The sequence below is a fragment of the Halictus rubicundus genome, chromosome 8, assembly GCF_050948215.1.
Source record: "Halictus rubicundus isolate RS-2024b chromosome 8, iyHalRubi1_principal, whole genome shotgun sequence".
In the NCBI taxonomy this organism is placed as follows: domain Eukaryota; kingdom Metazoa; phylum Arthropoda; class Insecta; order Hymenoptera; family Halictidae; genus Halictus; species Halictus rubicundus.
Genome location: NC_135156.1, coordinates 14,173,130 through 14,185,863, shown reverse-complemented (window position 1 = coordinate 14,185,863; position 12,734 = coordinate 14,173,130). Strand labels below are relative to the sequence as shown.

Here is a 12,734-nt window from a genome sequence, read left to right as displayed (position 1 = left end):
CATACACATTCCTTCAATCACAAATAAAACATTTTACTATTTACCTTAATTATATATTAACACTTAAGAATCGGGAATGTGAAAAATTGCTCAGCCGATAGGGGTTGAAAAATGGCACACTAGAAGCTGGACTATCACATTTCAATTATTAAATCTGCAATTACCAAATTAACTAATATTTCTATTCTTTTTAATTCCGGTACTATTCCGATAAGTCTAGACATCATTTTCAATTTTTAAATAAAAAGACTGTGACACTCAGTGCCTAGAAAAGTATCTAATTTTTCGAACACTGTGCTCTCGAAGGCTGACGATTTGCTATTTATGCGACTGCTCTAAAATTGGCTAGAATCACCTGAAAAATGCAGGATCAAAGTATAAAACCGTTCAATTTGCATTCCCAAGTTAGGGGTGGTTTTGCGCTCGCAGCGCGCCCCGTATAGTTCGCGAACGTCCCAAGGGTCGGGGTGAAGGGGCGAACCCGCGCATTTCCATGACAATCGGTATTTAGCTCGCGGATAAGGGTTCGATCACATTCGCGAATTCTCGTCGCGACTTTTCTGGGTCAAGTATTCCCTGCAACAGGGGATGAACGGCGGGAATTTATGGCCGTGAGGCGGTCGCGCCCGCCCCGGGAGAAAATTCTGGTTCGTTGGATCGTTTCGGTAATTTAAGGGGGACAGTTTACCAGCAGAGTTACTCATAACTTCATGGCTATTAAAGCGAGTTCCGGCGGCCTGTGCCACGGTGCGAGATTTCGTAGTCGCCATGTTGCGAGGCTGGAGACACACACAACCCCTCGTGTCTTAGTTATGATTCCCGATGCCATTCCGGGGCTGGAGTAACTCTGTCGGGAGTACACGGGTAACGAGGAATTATCGTTATTAAGGGATCCGAGGGAACATAGCCGCGGGCCAGACAGCTGGATATAATGCATTTGTTGCATTATGCACGGTTCGCTGTTGTTTCTGTATATATTCGGTTTCGGAGCCGGCTGCTGGGTCTGCTAACCCTAGATAACTGAGCTATCTTCTGGGATAGTTCGTTAACAAGAGAAATCATTTTGTAAAAATTCACGTTTGATAGTCAGTTTGAAAGTCACGTTTGATATTTAATTTATGGGTTCAAACATTTGAATAAACTCTCGTTTATTTTGAAAAGTTATATGTGTTTTTATTAGACTAGGATTAAATTTCAAGGGGCTAATCCGTCAATCGATTTTAATGATTTTTTCTGTTCGTTCAAATATGTTGATTGCTCTTGCTGTTCCATATTGTTCTCCAGGTTTTCGGAAAAGTGGTGTTCGATCATGTTCTACACGACGATTGTTATAACAGAATAGTCCGCAGTGCATTAATCAGAGACCTCATTTTCGGCAGAGCGCGATGCCAAATGTAGGGCTGTCAATCATTTCGTTGATTGACGGCCTGCCCTAATTACGACCAGCCTAAGAGGGAAAAGTATTCAGACCGATTGACAGGATTCGAGTGCACGAGCCACGGATACGATCACGTCGTCCCTGTCAATTATCCGAAGCATGATTTCTGTGATTTTTCCCTTGAAATTCCGGTACTCGTGGAATTCTTCTGAAAATCTTCACCAAATTATTTTGAATTATCCATTCGTACCCTGTGCAAATTTATATTATACATTATCAACACATCTTACATTTACTGTTTGCATATTACATTTTTTCTACTTACAAATTAAATTCTCCCATTATTTCAATTTTTAAAAAAGAATTTCTGAAAAGAGAGAAATTCTTTGCAACACTGAGCAAAATCTTCAGAAACTCTCACGACAACGAGAGGAATAGAATTCAATTGAAACGTGGGCTAAATAATTTTTCATTGAACATTCACGTGACGTATAAATGTATAGAACACAGGATAGATTATGGATAAGCAAGATTATGCAACACAATTATTTTCTTTCCGTCGTAGAAATCTTGTACTCAGAATTAAAAGTCATCGTTTCAATTCTTATGGATCTAAGAAGAGAATTTGCTGGAAGATCCAAGGGTTAAAAATCACGGGTGAACATTCAACGAAAGTAGGAGAATGATCGACTGAGAGATCAACGGATCCAAGAAGAAACCGGTTAGCAGGGAAAATAGAAAAGGTGGCCGATACAGTAACGAAGGCAAACAGTCTTTTTCTCGAAGCAAGCCGGACGGGATGCGAGGCAAGCAATTTCGAATCGATCTGTCGTCCCCCGCCTGTATGTATTTTCACTATAGTAAGCGCACTCGGCACAGCCTGCTAGTGTTCGTAATAGTGCTCTAGCTGAAGTTCGAAATGGTTCGAAGTTCGAACAGTTCGAGTTCTCCCACTGGTTCGAACAATTCTCCACAGTAGTGAGAACTAATGAAATAGTTCGAACTAATGAAACAGTTCAGACTGATCGAACTGTTTGGAGTTCGAACTGCTCAAACTTCGAAATGCATGCATCAGCCATTGATTGACCTGTCCGTTCGCGATTCACGCTCAGACTTTCTACTCGAATTTTCTGCACATTTTGACTGCGCATTATACCGTTATAAATTATACCGTTATTATACCGTTCTCATTATCCTTGAAAATCGACGGCAAATGAAGACTCAGTCGAGAATATTATACTATATGTAAGATATCAACACTGTTTATTAACGATGTTAATAGTCTGTTAGAATTCGAAGCCTAATAATTGTAGGTTATTTAAAAATTCTTTTAAGAGTAATTGCAATTTTATTCGTGAATGAAGGATCCTCAGGATCCTCGGTATCTCAAGCTACGCAGTTTAATAATTTCTTTTGAGTTTGCTACCCGGAAGAAAATGATCAGCTTCTTTAAAATGCAGCACAGTCGTTAAAGAACCTATTAAAAGGCTCCCAGTAAATAAGGAGTTAACGATTTCCTTTTATCTTTTGCTCTGAATTTTTTCTTAGGATTCTTATCAGCTTAAGGATATCATTAAATGGTAATGGAACACCATTAAATACTGAATGCAGCAAAGCTTTGTTCACGATATTGAATCATGCTTGAATATATTACCACAGAACAGACTAATTCACTTCACACGGATATTATGTGAGAAACTAGTAGTACGAGTTATTAAAACGTTGAATTTTTGAGAGACTTTTACCAGTGTCCGATCAATGGTTGATATTTCTCCTAGCACTTCAAACACGTGGAGTAACAAGAGTGTGTTTCCAAACTAAAAACAACTGATTGGTTCCCACGAATGTATAAATTGAACATTTTTGCAAGAACATTAATTACAAAATTCTCCTAAAAATGGTCATGAATAGACTGCGCATTTTTCTGCATAATAAGAATGTTGTATTCAACAATCAGGAACAAAGTAAAAATTTAATTTCCATCTTAATAATTATTCGTAATAGATGCATAAAATCTGCGGTCTAATGATGCAACAAAAATTTGTCCACGATACCGAATCAAGCCTAAATAAATTAAAAAAAGATCTATCGCTCTAGACAATTTATTTGTACTGTAATAAATTTCTAGACAGCTCATATTTTGTTTGATATAATGAAAGGTGCCTTCAAAAAGATACCTTCAAATATTCACGTCACAATTAATTAAGCCGCGCACGATTTAATGTTTTCACTGTACGTTAGTTGGTGCAATGTTCACGTGGAACAACAAGTTCGAGTGCATACAGGGACAGCAAAAGAAGTTTGAATTCTCGCAGCTTCGCAAAGCGCGTTTCCGGGGCTGTGAAGCAGCATCCGCGGCAGCTTCGTGCATTATGTAGAGAAAATAAATGACGGGGGACTCGTCGGAGGACGCCGGGACGCCTGGCGCCGCGACGCCGCGGCGAAACAGAGACGCCCGCGCCCGAGGGAGGAAAAAAAAATCGAACCGTGGGAGGACGAGGGGCTAATGGCGACGTGCAGGGAACACGAAAACTTTGCTCAGCTTCCGAGCGTACCCAGTTGTCGTTCGCATTCTTGTTTCACTATCATGCGACGCTCCAATGGTACGAGCAGCCTATCCCCGTTGAAAGGAATTATAGGGGTTGCGTGGGTGCCTGGGATAATATTTCAGACGGGGATGCTGAAATTCGAGATTTTCCCCTATACAGATGGAAATTTGCAAAATGCCTGGGGAATGGAGGCTATTTATTTTCCTTGGGAGAAATCTGCTGATTTTTCTGTCTGGTGGAAAATTAAGTGCTTTGTTTTCTGCTGTGGAAAGTCAGTTGTTGGATTATAGTCATTAGATGGCGGATTTTTATATGAATTTCTCTATTGTGCTGTTAGTGAATTGTGCATTTTTAGAGGAGATAAAAATTGTTTGTGTAAATGCAGACAATCTCCTGCGGAGATTAGTTGTTCCTTTAATCACTTTAATAAATTCAGAACAATACACCCACAGTCTTGAATTATTGTATAAATAAATTAAAACTGGCAATAATGGAAAACACGTGAAAAGTTAGTAGTACAAGTTAAAATATTTCATTTTGGAGGGCCTTCTATAAGTGTCTGACCAGTGGTCGATTTTTCTACTGTGTCTCCAACGCACTTAAAACGAGCTGTTTTGATTGAAGATCGTTGGTTTATCCAGATATTGAATAACGAAAAAATGTAATTCAAGTCTTCACACTCAGTCTAATAATTTTTTAAATAATCGTAGCTTTTCAATATTTCTTTCGGCGTGGAGGTTAATTCAATTTCGTAGAATTTTTCTGTGGGCTAATTCGCGATCCTAAAATTCGCGTGCATCGTCGGGAATGTAGGTTCGTGCTACTTTATGGCTCGAGGGGTGGAAACGTGCCGAGCCAATTGTATTTATTTGAACAGTGCAGCGTTCGATAACGGACGCTTAAGAAATTCTCGAGGAAAGTCGCGGGATATCTGAACGTGAGCGCATCGGTGGCATGCCGGGTCTTCTTCCTCTTCTTCCTCTTCTTTCTCTTCTTTCTCCCCATGCTAGAACGCGGTTTCCCAGAGACCGACATCCGGCACGAGTCTGCGTCTCGTCTGACATCGATCGGGCATAAACGTTTGGACGAACTGGCAGATTAAATTGCACGGTTGTCGTAAAGTGTAACGGTGCCGGCAGCTCGTTATTTCGTAATGGCTCGTAGACGTGCAAGCAAGAATCCCTGTGTGCAAACCAAACACGCATACACCCACACAGGACACGTACAAAGGAACCGTACGCATACACACGCGGAAATACGGATCGGGAGGGTCGCGCGAAAAGTTCGTCTGATTTATGGCAAGTTGTTCTACTGAATTCATTAGCGCAGTGGTAAATTTAAGGAACGCGACGTTCTACAATAGCTTTTCCGTGTGTCGTTCGTCGCGGTTGGTTATTCTGTCGTGGAAAACTACTTGGGTGATTTATGTAACCACTGTTACATTTTATTTCACTTCAGTTTGCAAGTCTTCCAGCCCAAAATGCAGGGTGGCTCGATAAAATTTGGCACTTAAATGTCTCCATTGTTTTTGAAGATAAAAGAAGACTTTATTGGAAAAAGTTATTCAGTATTAAGGAGATTGTAACATGGCGGTAAAGCCTTTTTTGTGGACGGTGTAGTTTCGAAGACTTTATCATCAAGATTATTATAAGCATTGCTAGACTGCAAATGCGACACGAAAATTCATTTCCGTTGCCAGTTATAATCAACGCGTTAAACAGAACCAAATGCAGGTGCAAACGTTTACTTCCGAGTTTAATTGCGCTGCAATTCAGTTCCAATCATCGTGTACTAAAAATCCGTTTAAAGCAAAAAAGAAAAGATTCACTTGGCGCATTCGAAATCGAATTAAAAGAACCGAAGAATACGGTGATTGAAATTTAAATTCGTGCGAAAACATCGAATTGAAATTGTCAAGAAATCGAACGCGAATGCTGGAATATAAATTGAAATTTCGATCAAAGCGATCGAAGAATCGCATCGAAGTGGTACCAATTCGAGCCAGTAAATTCGGTCTTGTTAAAACATTCAGCGTTCTAAAATTTCAATTCCAGCCTGCAGCTTAAACATTCGGGCTGATCTTGCTCGCGAAATAAATTTTGGTCTACCCGGTTGGAGTTGAAACGGGCAGATTCATATTCAAGTTCCGGCTAATTCAGTTTCGCTGTAGTTCGTCGAATCGAACAATTTTCGTGCGCGTCGTGTTTGTTCGCCTCGGCGGCGCAGACGTTGAGCGAAGAGCGAACAGGCGACTCGCCGGGGCCGAAAGTCGGAACCGAATAAAAGGACCTTGAATCAACAGAACTTCGTTTCGTTCATGGTAACGAGTAGGTGACACTGTTATCCTGTAGCGTAGCCGGGGCTGAACCGGAAACTTAATCCGTGGATCGTCGAACCGGGTCAACCGTTTGACTCATCGCGATCGCTCAGAGAACGAAACGCCGCGGCTCCTCCAATTTCCGGGGGACATTCGGGTCAAGGCTGATCCACTCGTTAATTAACAAATCTCAGCTGGTTGTACATGTTCTTTTCATATTTCTCCTTTCATCGCGATTTTCCGGATCGATTGCGCCGATAACAAAAAAAGAGAAACAGCAAAAAGGAAAGACACCTTCAATCTCCGCGGCTTCAGAATCGGGACGGCCTGAATCGCGCGGCCATTTTATACTCCAATAATTCTTAATGACGAATTGAATCAGTGGAAACGATTCAACCGGTTCTGCCGCACGCGACATCCGTGTAAAATGATTCACGAGTTTTCAGAGTTTTTCAACGGCCGAGTTCTATTCAGATCGTAGCCATTTTGGGATGAAAGTCGTCATCGGAATGTGCAATTACGCATTTTGCGCTGGGATGATTGTGGATGGAGACGAGTGAAATGTAATTTACTGAAAATTCTATTGCAAGTAGTAATATAGATGAATTTTATTCTACATCCTGGATCTACTTTTGCTATAGAAAATCTACTTGTTCTTGAAACTATAAACTATAAACTATAAACTATCCTATCAATAGGTCAATTCAATGGCGAGTAACCAACAATCTGTATACACCTCACCACTGGACCATAACACTGATATACAAACAGAAAAATGCCATCTATAAATTAACAAAATTGTTTAAAAAGGATTAAACCCTAACATTGCCTTGTTTGTAGTATGTCCCATTACACTGTATACCATACTTTTTCCTATAATTTGTACATCAAAAATTGTTCCACTAGTTTACCACTGAAGTCTCTCTAAAATATCCATAATGGTAAAAATCTAAAATGGCCACTTCTCAACCGTCTGGTAACCTCTGGTTTAAGACTAACGGTAATTATTCTAAGGACTATTATTTTATCTGAGAATTTGTGTAAGAAACGCACGCAAGGATGAATGGCGACGTGGCTCGAAATGGTAGCAAAAGATGCCATTTTTCTTGGTCCCAGGATCCTGGAGAGACGAAGCACTTGAAGGTTTCACTTTTTCATTTTTCCGCGTCGCCAATCTTGTTTATCCTGCTCGACTGGCTCCCTTACGTGTCCACTTCGGCGAAACGTGGAACAACTTTCAAGGCCGTGAGGATTCTTCGAACGCAATCTCTCGAGATTGAATTTCTCCGAGTTTCCCAGAGATACGGTAACTTCCGGGACGGCGAGAAAAGGGACAGCCGATGTGTTCGAGTGAATTCTCACAGACAACTGGGAGCAATATCAATCGGTGGCACAACACACATCGGGCTCGACGTTGCTTCTAGAGATATTGCGCCGACGATGCTCCACGATTTCAACGGCACTCCACGCCCTTATCGCGTTAGACCTTCGGAGGAACTCGACGGCAAACAATATTTAACTGCTAATATCGCTTGTTCAAAATAAACACGAAATATATTTGAAACTTGTCCCAACACCTAACATACTTTCCAAAAGTCTAAAATTGAACAATGTGTCCATGTGCGATCGAAGAAACCAAGGAAGAAGAAAAATTTGTAATCTCGAATGGCCTCTTTATTTTCAAATTCGTACCAAGGCCTAATATTAGGGGTACCCATAAGTAATCAATTATTTTGAAATAATTTGTTTTGCCTTTAGTTCTGTACCGATCGTTGAAGAGGAAACACGTATTCTTTTACAGTTTTCGGTAAAGCAGCCTGTGTTCAAAATATTCTAAAGAGTATAATTCTTTTTTACAACCCTGCAATAAAATGGCGGCGTCCGTACCTTCATATTCTCCAAAAATCAAGCTGAAAAATTTAACATCTGGTCCACACAGAATCGGAAACAACGAAGCAGAGGCGTTCTCGATCGTTCAGTCAACGTAGAACCGTTTGCAATACTCCAGCATTGTGGGGACGATCGAAACGCGTCGGCGCAGGGTTGGATCGGGCGAAAAATATTTCTAATTCGCTGAAAGTGCCGAAACCGTCGCCGAAGTGGGTCCCACCAATAAAAAAAAAAAAGCCGTCGGAACATGCGAAGTTTCCGAGGTAGTTTTCGCGCAGCTACGTGCCTCTTCACCGAGCCAGCCCGATACTCTGATGGCCCATTGTCGACGGGCTTTTGTCTAGAAGCTGCCGGAGCCACTGTGAGAGTATGACGAGCCACCGGATCCAGAGATACCCATCAGAAGCGTTTACACCAGAGATTACTTGTGGCGTGGCTCCGAGCGACGCTCCTTTCCATCCCGGCCAGTCGATAGTCCCTCCTAGCTTTTCTCCAATTTTTTCACCCCCTCTCGCATCCCCCTCTTTGCATCTCCACATTGCGAAATTTTCCAACCCTCCATCAACTCGGACCATCAGCCTCGACGCGTTTTCTTAACTAAACCGAGGCAATTCTGCATCAAACTTTTGCTCCCGGGAAACTCGATATTGGGAACGGGAATTTCGACGTTCCGACCTGGAGGGTTGATGCGAGAAATATGGAAGAGGTTGTCAATTTTTGGACTCTACGGTACGCCCGGGGCGAGAGAAAATTGTTCGGCTCGCTTAGGAATTCGAGACTTCGAGGCAAGAATTTCGACTGTCGATGGTGTCGAAAAGTTGCCGGAGAAGTGTGAAAAGTGGATTCCACATGTTGTAAGTTTGTAACCCCTGGAAATATGCGTAGGCAGACAGAAATTGTTCTTTTTTGTTAAGGATTAAATGCTTGCAAACCTTGAATTTTAACATCATTAAAGTCATTAGGATATTGAGGAAGTTTTCTAAGAATTGAAATCAAGGAGTGGTAAATTTGCAGCTCCTAAAAATTTCTGGAAATAAAATTACAACCTGAATTTTGAAATTGCTGGAGATTTAGAGTATTCCCAAGTGTAGCACTCGCCATTTAAGGACCTCAAAAATTAAATTGAGAACAAAAGAGAATTTAAATAATTAGAGATTGTGAATTTTTAATGCCCCTAAATGTCGTTAGCACCCACGTAGTAAAACTATGATTTACGATTAAAAGTGATCTTAAAAAACTATTTAAAAACAGTAGAGAATTTAAACAATTAGAGATTGAATTTTTAATGCCCCTAAATATCTTTAGCACCCGCGTCGACATGGTTTGTAAGATTAAAGTAAAGGAAGAGTAGTCAATGTGTCGACGAGAATTGTCATCCCCTTTCAAAAGAGTATGAAAGAATTGCAGAGTTTTTGTTAAGAAGAGCTCAGTGTATAATTTCGTTGTCCGATAAAATGGCAAGGTATATTCGCATCAATTTCTTTCGAGCGAAACATCCAGCACAATTGCTGTCGTCGAGTTTTCTTCATTTCCGCAGACGTTTGTTTCCCCGAGAGGGCTACGTGTCTCCAACAGAGATTCCGAGAAAATTGGCGAGACAAACTGCCCTCGTGAACAACGATAACGTCGTTGAAACTTTCACTATAAGCGAGTTCTGTACACCTGCAATTTTCCATAATCTCTACGAGCTGCTTAGAAGTTAAATTAAATACGGCGGTGAATCCTGCCAAATGCCTCCTCAGCTGGGATCTCGACAAACAGATGATCTCAGCGAAAACGGAGACACACACAAGTCCCCGAAACAAGGGGAAAGAAATCCGGAGAATTAATATACCGGCAAATACTGGACTCATTCTGTGCCTCGATACTGTTTGAAATCCTCAAATCATTTTCTTCCTTAATGTCGTTTCAACTCTTAATTCGTACGAAATCACGAATTTTGTTATTTGTAGTTCGGACTGCAGTTGCAAATTAAACGTTTCGGAACATTTAAAAAAAAAATAGCCTAGTGACACAGAAATGAATCCGAAGGACGGGCGACAGTCTACCGAATAATTCTGAAAAGAGATCAAAGGGTCGTGGAAAGCGTCCTGTGACATCAATGGAAATCGATTTTAAACGACGCAAACTGCCAGAGAGCCTCAAAGCGCCATTTTTTTCTTTCACTAACCATCCAGAAATATGTAGCCCTCGTTCGGCCCCTTTAATTAAACACAGCCGGAAAATAGAAAATGTAAACGACCAGTGTTTGATGTGAGTCAAAGCATTAAAATTCCTTAATACTTCTTTAACCTAAAGAATCTACCAACTGTGAGTGTGCCAGTCATATTTTTCAAGTCGAAATAAAATTTCAATCGTTTGTTATCAATCTGGAAGCATGGAAGTACGTATACGATAAATATCCATTTGCTTTTTCGGCTACAAAATTTTCTACTATTAATGCTAAAGATGTTTCAATCGTAGCAACTGCGAAGGAAACTATGTATTAATTATGACAGATGAGATAGACACAATTTGAAGAAACAAATCTTTTTCACCGAATTTCCAGGGTTCAGAACTTCATTAAAAATTGTTAATACTACGAGAAAATTGTTTTCAAAAATTCTTAATTTTGATTTTCTGACCAGTTATAGACCTGAATTTATTTCATACTTCTTCGGAGGAGAACTGCTGCAATATTAGCGATAGCGGGATACAAAAATTCACGAATATAGCTCAAACGTATATAAATAACCCTGCAAAGTTTCATAAGGCTGCGTTACTTAGTTCGTCAGGAAAAAATTCTGAAAGTGCACCCCAAAATAAGGCCAAGAAAGGGGAGCACCAACCCCTATTAGTCATTGAAACTTCTGCAGCGACTATAGAAAGTCTGCCAGACAGTTCATAATTATTGCATTATTACGTACGTTATAACCACTAAATAACGGGCAGAAGACGATCGAGTATTGTCAAAATGAAAGAATAGGAAAATATGAAAAGTCTTGAAATTCGAGATCTGTCGATGTTCGAGGGTGAAGTCTTGAGGGCTATTTGAGGAATAGGAAATATTATTTTTGATAGTAAGGATAGGAGCGAGAGACAAGGAGGAACCACTTGACTCAGTGAGTGACCCGATACGCTCGGCAGATAACAGCAATCGAAGGGGGGAATCGTGCACCCCCACCCCCTGTAATTTACTTGAGAGCCTCGGCCGAGCCGGTATCCGCAATCGATGGGGTTTCTCTAACTTCTAAGGTCACTCATAAATACGGGACGACTCGGATCGATCGGACGGCAATTGCCATCCCGACTAGGATAATTTAAACGGCGATTTTTAATTGCGATTAGGCACGTAGCCAGGCTCCCGTGTTTGGGGAAACGTTCCAAAATCGAACGGCTCGATAGGACGCTCCGAGGGCCGAGTTTCGACATGACGAATGCGATGCGAGGAATGCTTGGGTACCTTCCTTCCAGTGATTAATAACCTCTGTTCACCCTTCTGCTAGGGGCACGCCCGAATACGTTGTCCGATTACTTCGATCGTATTGTTATTCTTATTGCTACGTCAATACTCTGCCTCGTGCCAACGGTCACTCAAAGATTTTATTCAGAACTTTTGTACATTTTCTTAATGTACATGGAATGGCATAAAGGTTTTATTTTGGTTTGATCTCTCGTCTGACATAATATTATAGGTTTGGTAAAATATTTAGAAAATAAACAGAGGATGTCTACACTTTCATTTGTTTTGTGCATCTAAATATAAGGGACCAAGGGTACTTTGGGGGTACCAATTACCGCGCCTATATTAATTATACTTATTTCTAAAGAATAATGCATATTAAAACAGAGATATTACATTTTTTCATTAATATCAGTTAATATGTCATATATATCTTTTTTAATATTCATTATGCTTTAAAAATAAGTACAATTAATATAGGCACAGTAGGTGGTACCCCTTAATAATTGGATCCCTATCCTAAACTGCACTGAATCGACAAGAAATGCGAACGGAGTCTTGTCAGTGTTTGCCAGCGTCAGTATGCTTATTTTTAGGCAATCTCTCCACTTCATTCGATTGTTTTTACATGCTGAAGTGGTTGATGGAAGAGCGCAGGGACGAACCCAAGATCAGCAGGGTCGATTATCTGTGATCTTGAGATTGCAGGAGTTTATAGCAACGACCTTGAGTTACGCGACTCGATATTAGCTACTCCAACTAGAAGAGAATCCTCGAAGTCGACTTCTGGCTCAAGGTCACTGCCATTGGTCCTCCCAACTCGACCGGGAAAATTGCTAGCCTTCCGAAGATCTACGATGCACCGACACTTCCACTCTGACACCGTACGTTACTTCCAGCACCGTGCTACATTCGACCGATCAAAAATTAGGGCAAATTGCGGTAACCAACACATTTCTCAAAGCACCAACATGCTTTCATTCGAAGGTCACCTTCGATCATTTCAACGATTTGTGCCTCTTCAAACAGTTGTAGATTGTAGGTCTTTTCTGCTACACCGTTGATGATGGTCACTCAAAGTGATTGTTCAAGGTCACTCAAGGTCACAGGTTTAAAAATTCTGCGGAATGAAAATCAATCCTGAACGTCTCAAAAGTT

General features: G+C 40.8%; 1 protein-coding gene across 8 annotated transcripts in view; it reads right to left on the bottom strand.

Annotated features, from left to right (window-relative positions):
• The window catches only part of Dysc (whirlin protein dyschronic), a 145,445-nt gene that overhangs the window by 72,263 nt on the left and 60,448 nt on the right, over positions 1–12,734 (bottom strand). The gene's annotated exons all lie outside the window — the stretch shown is intronic.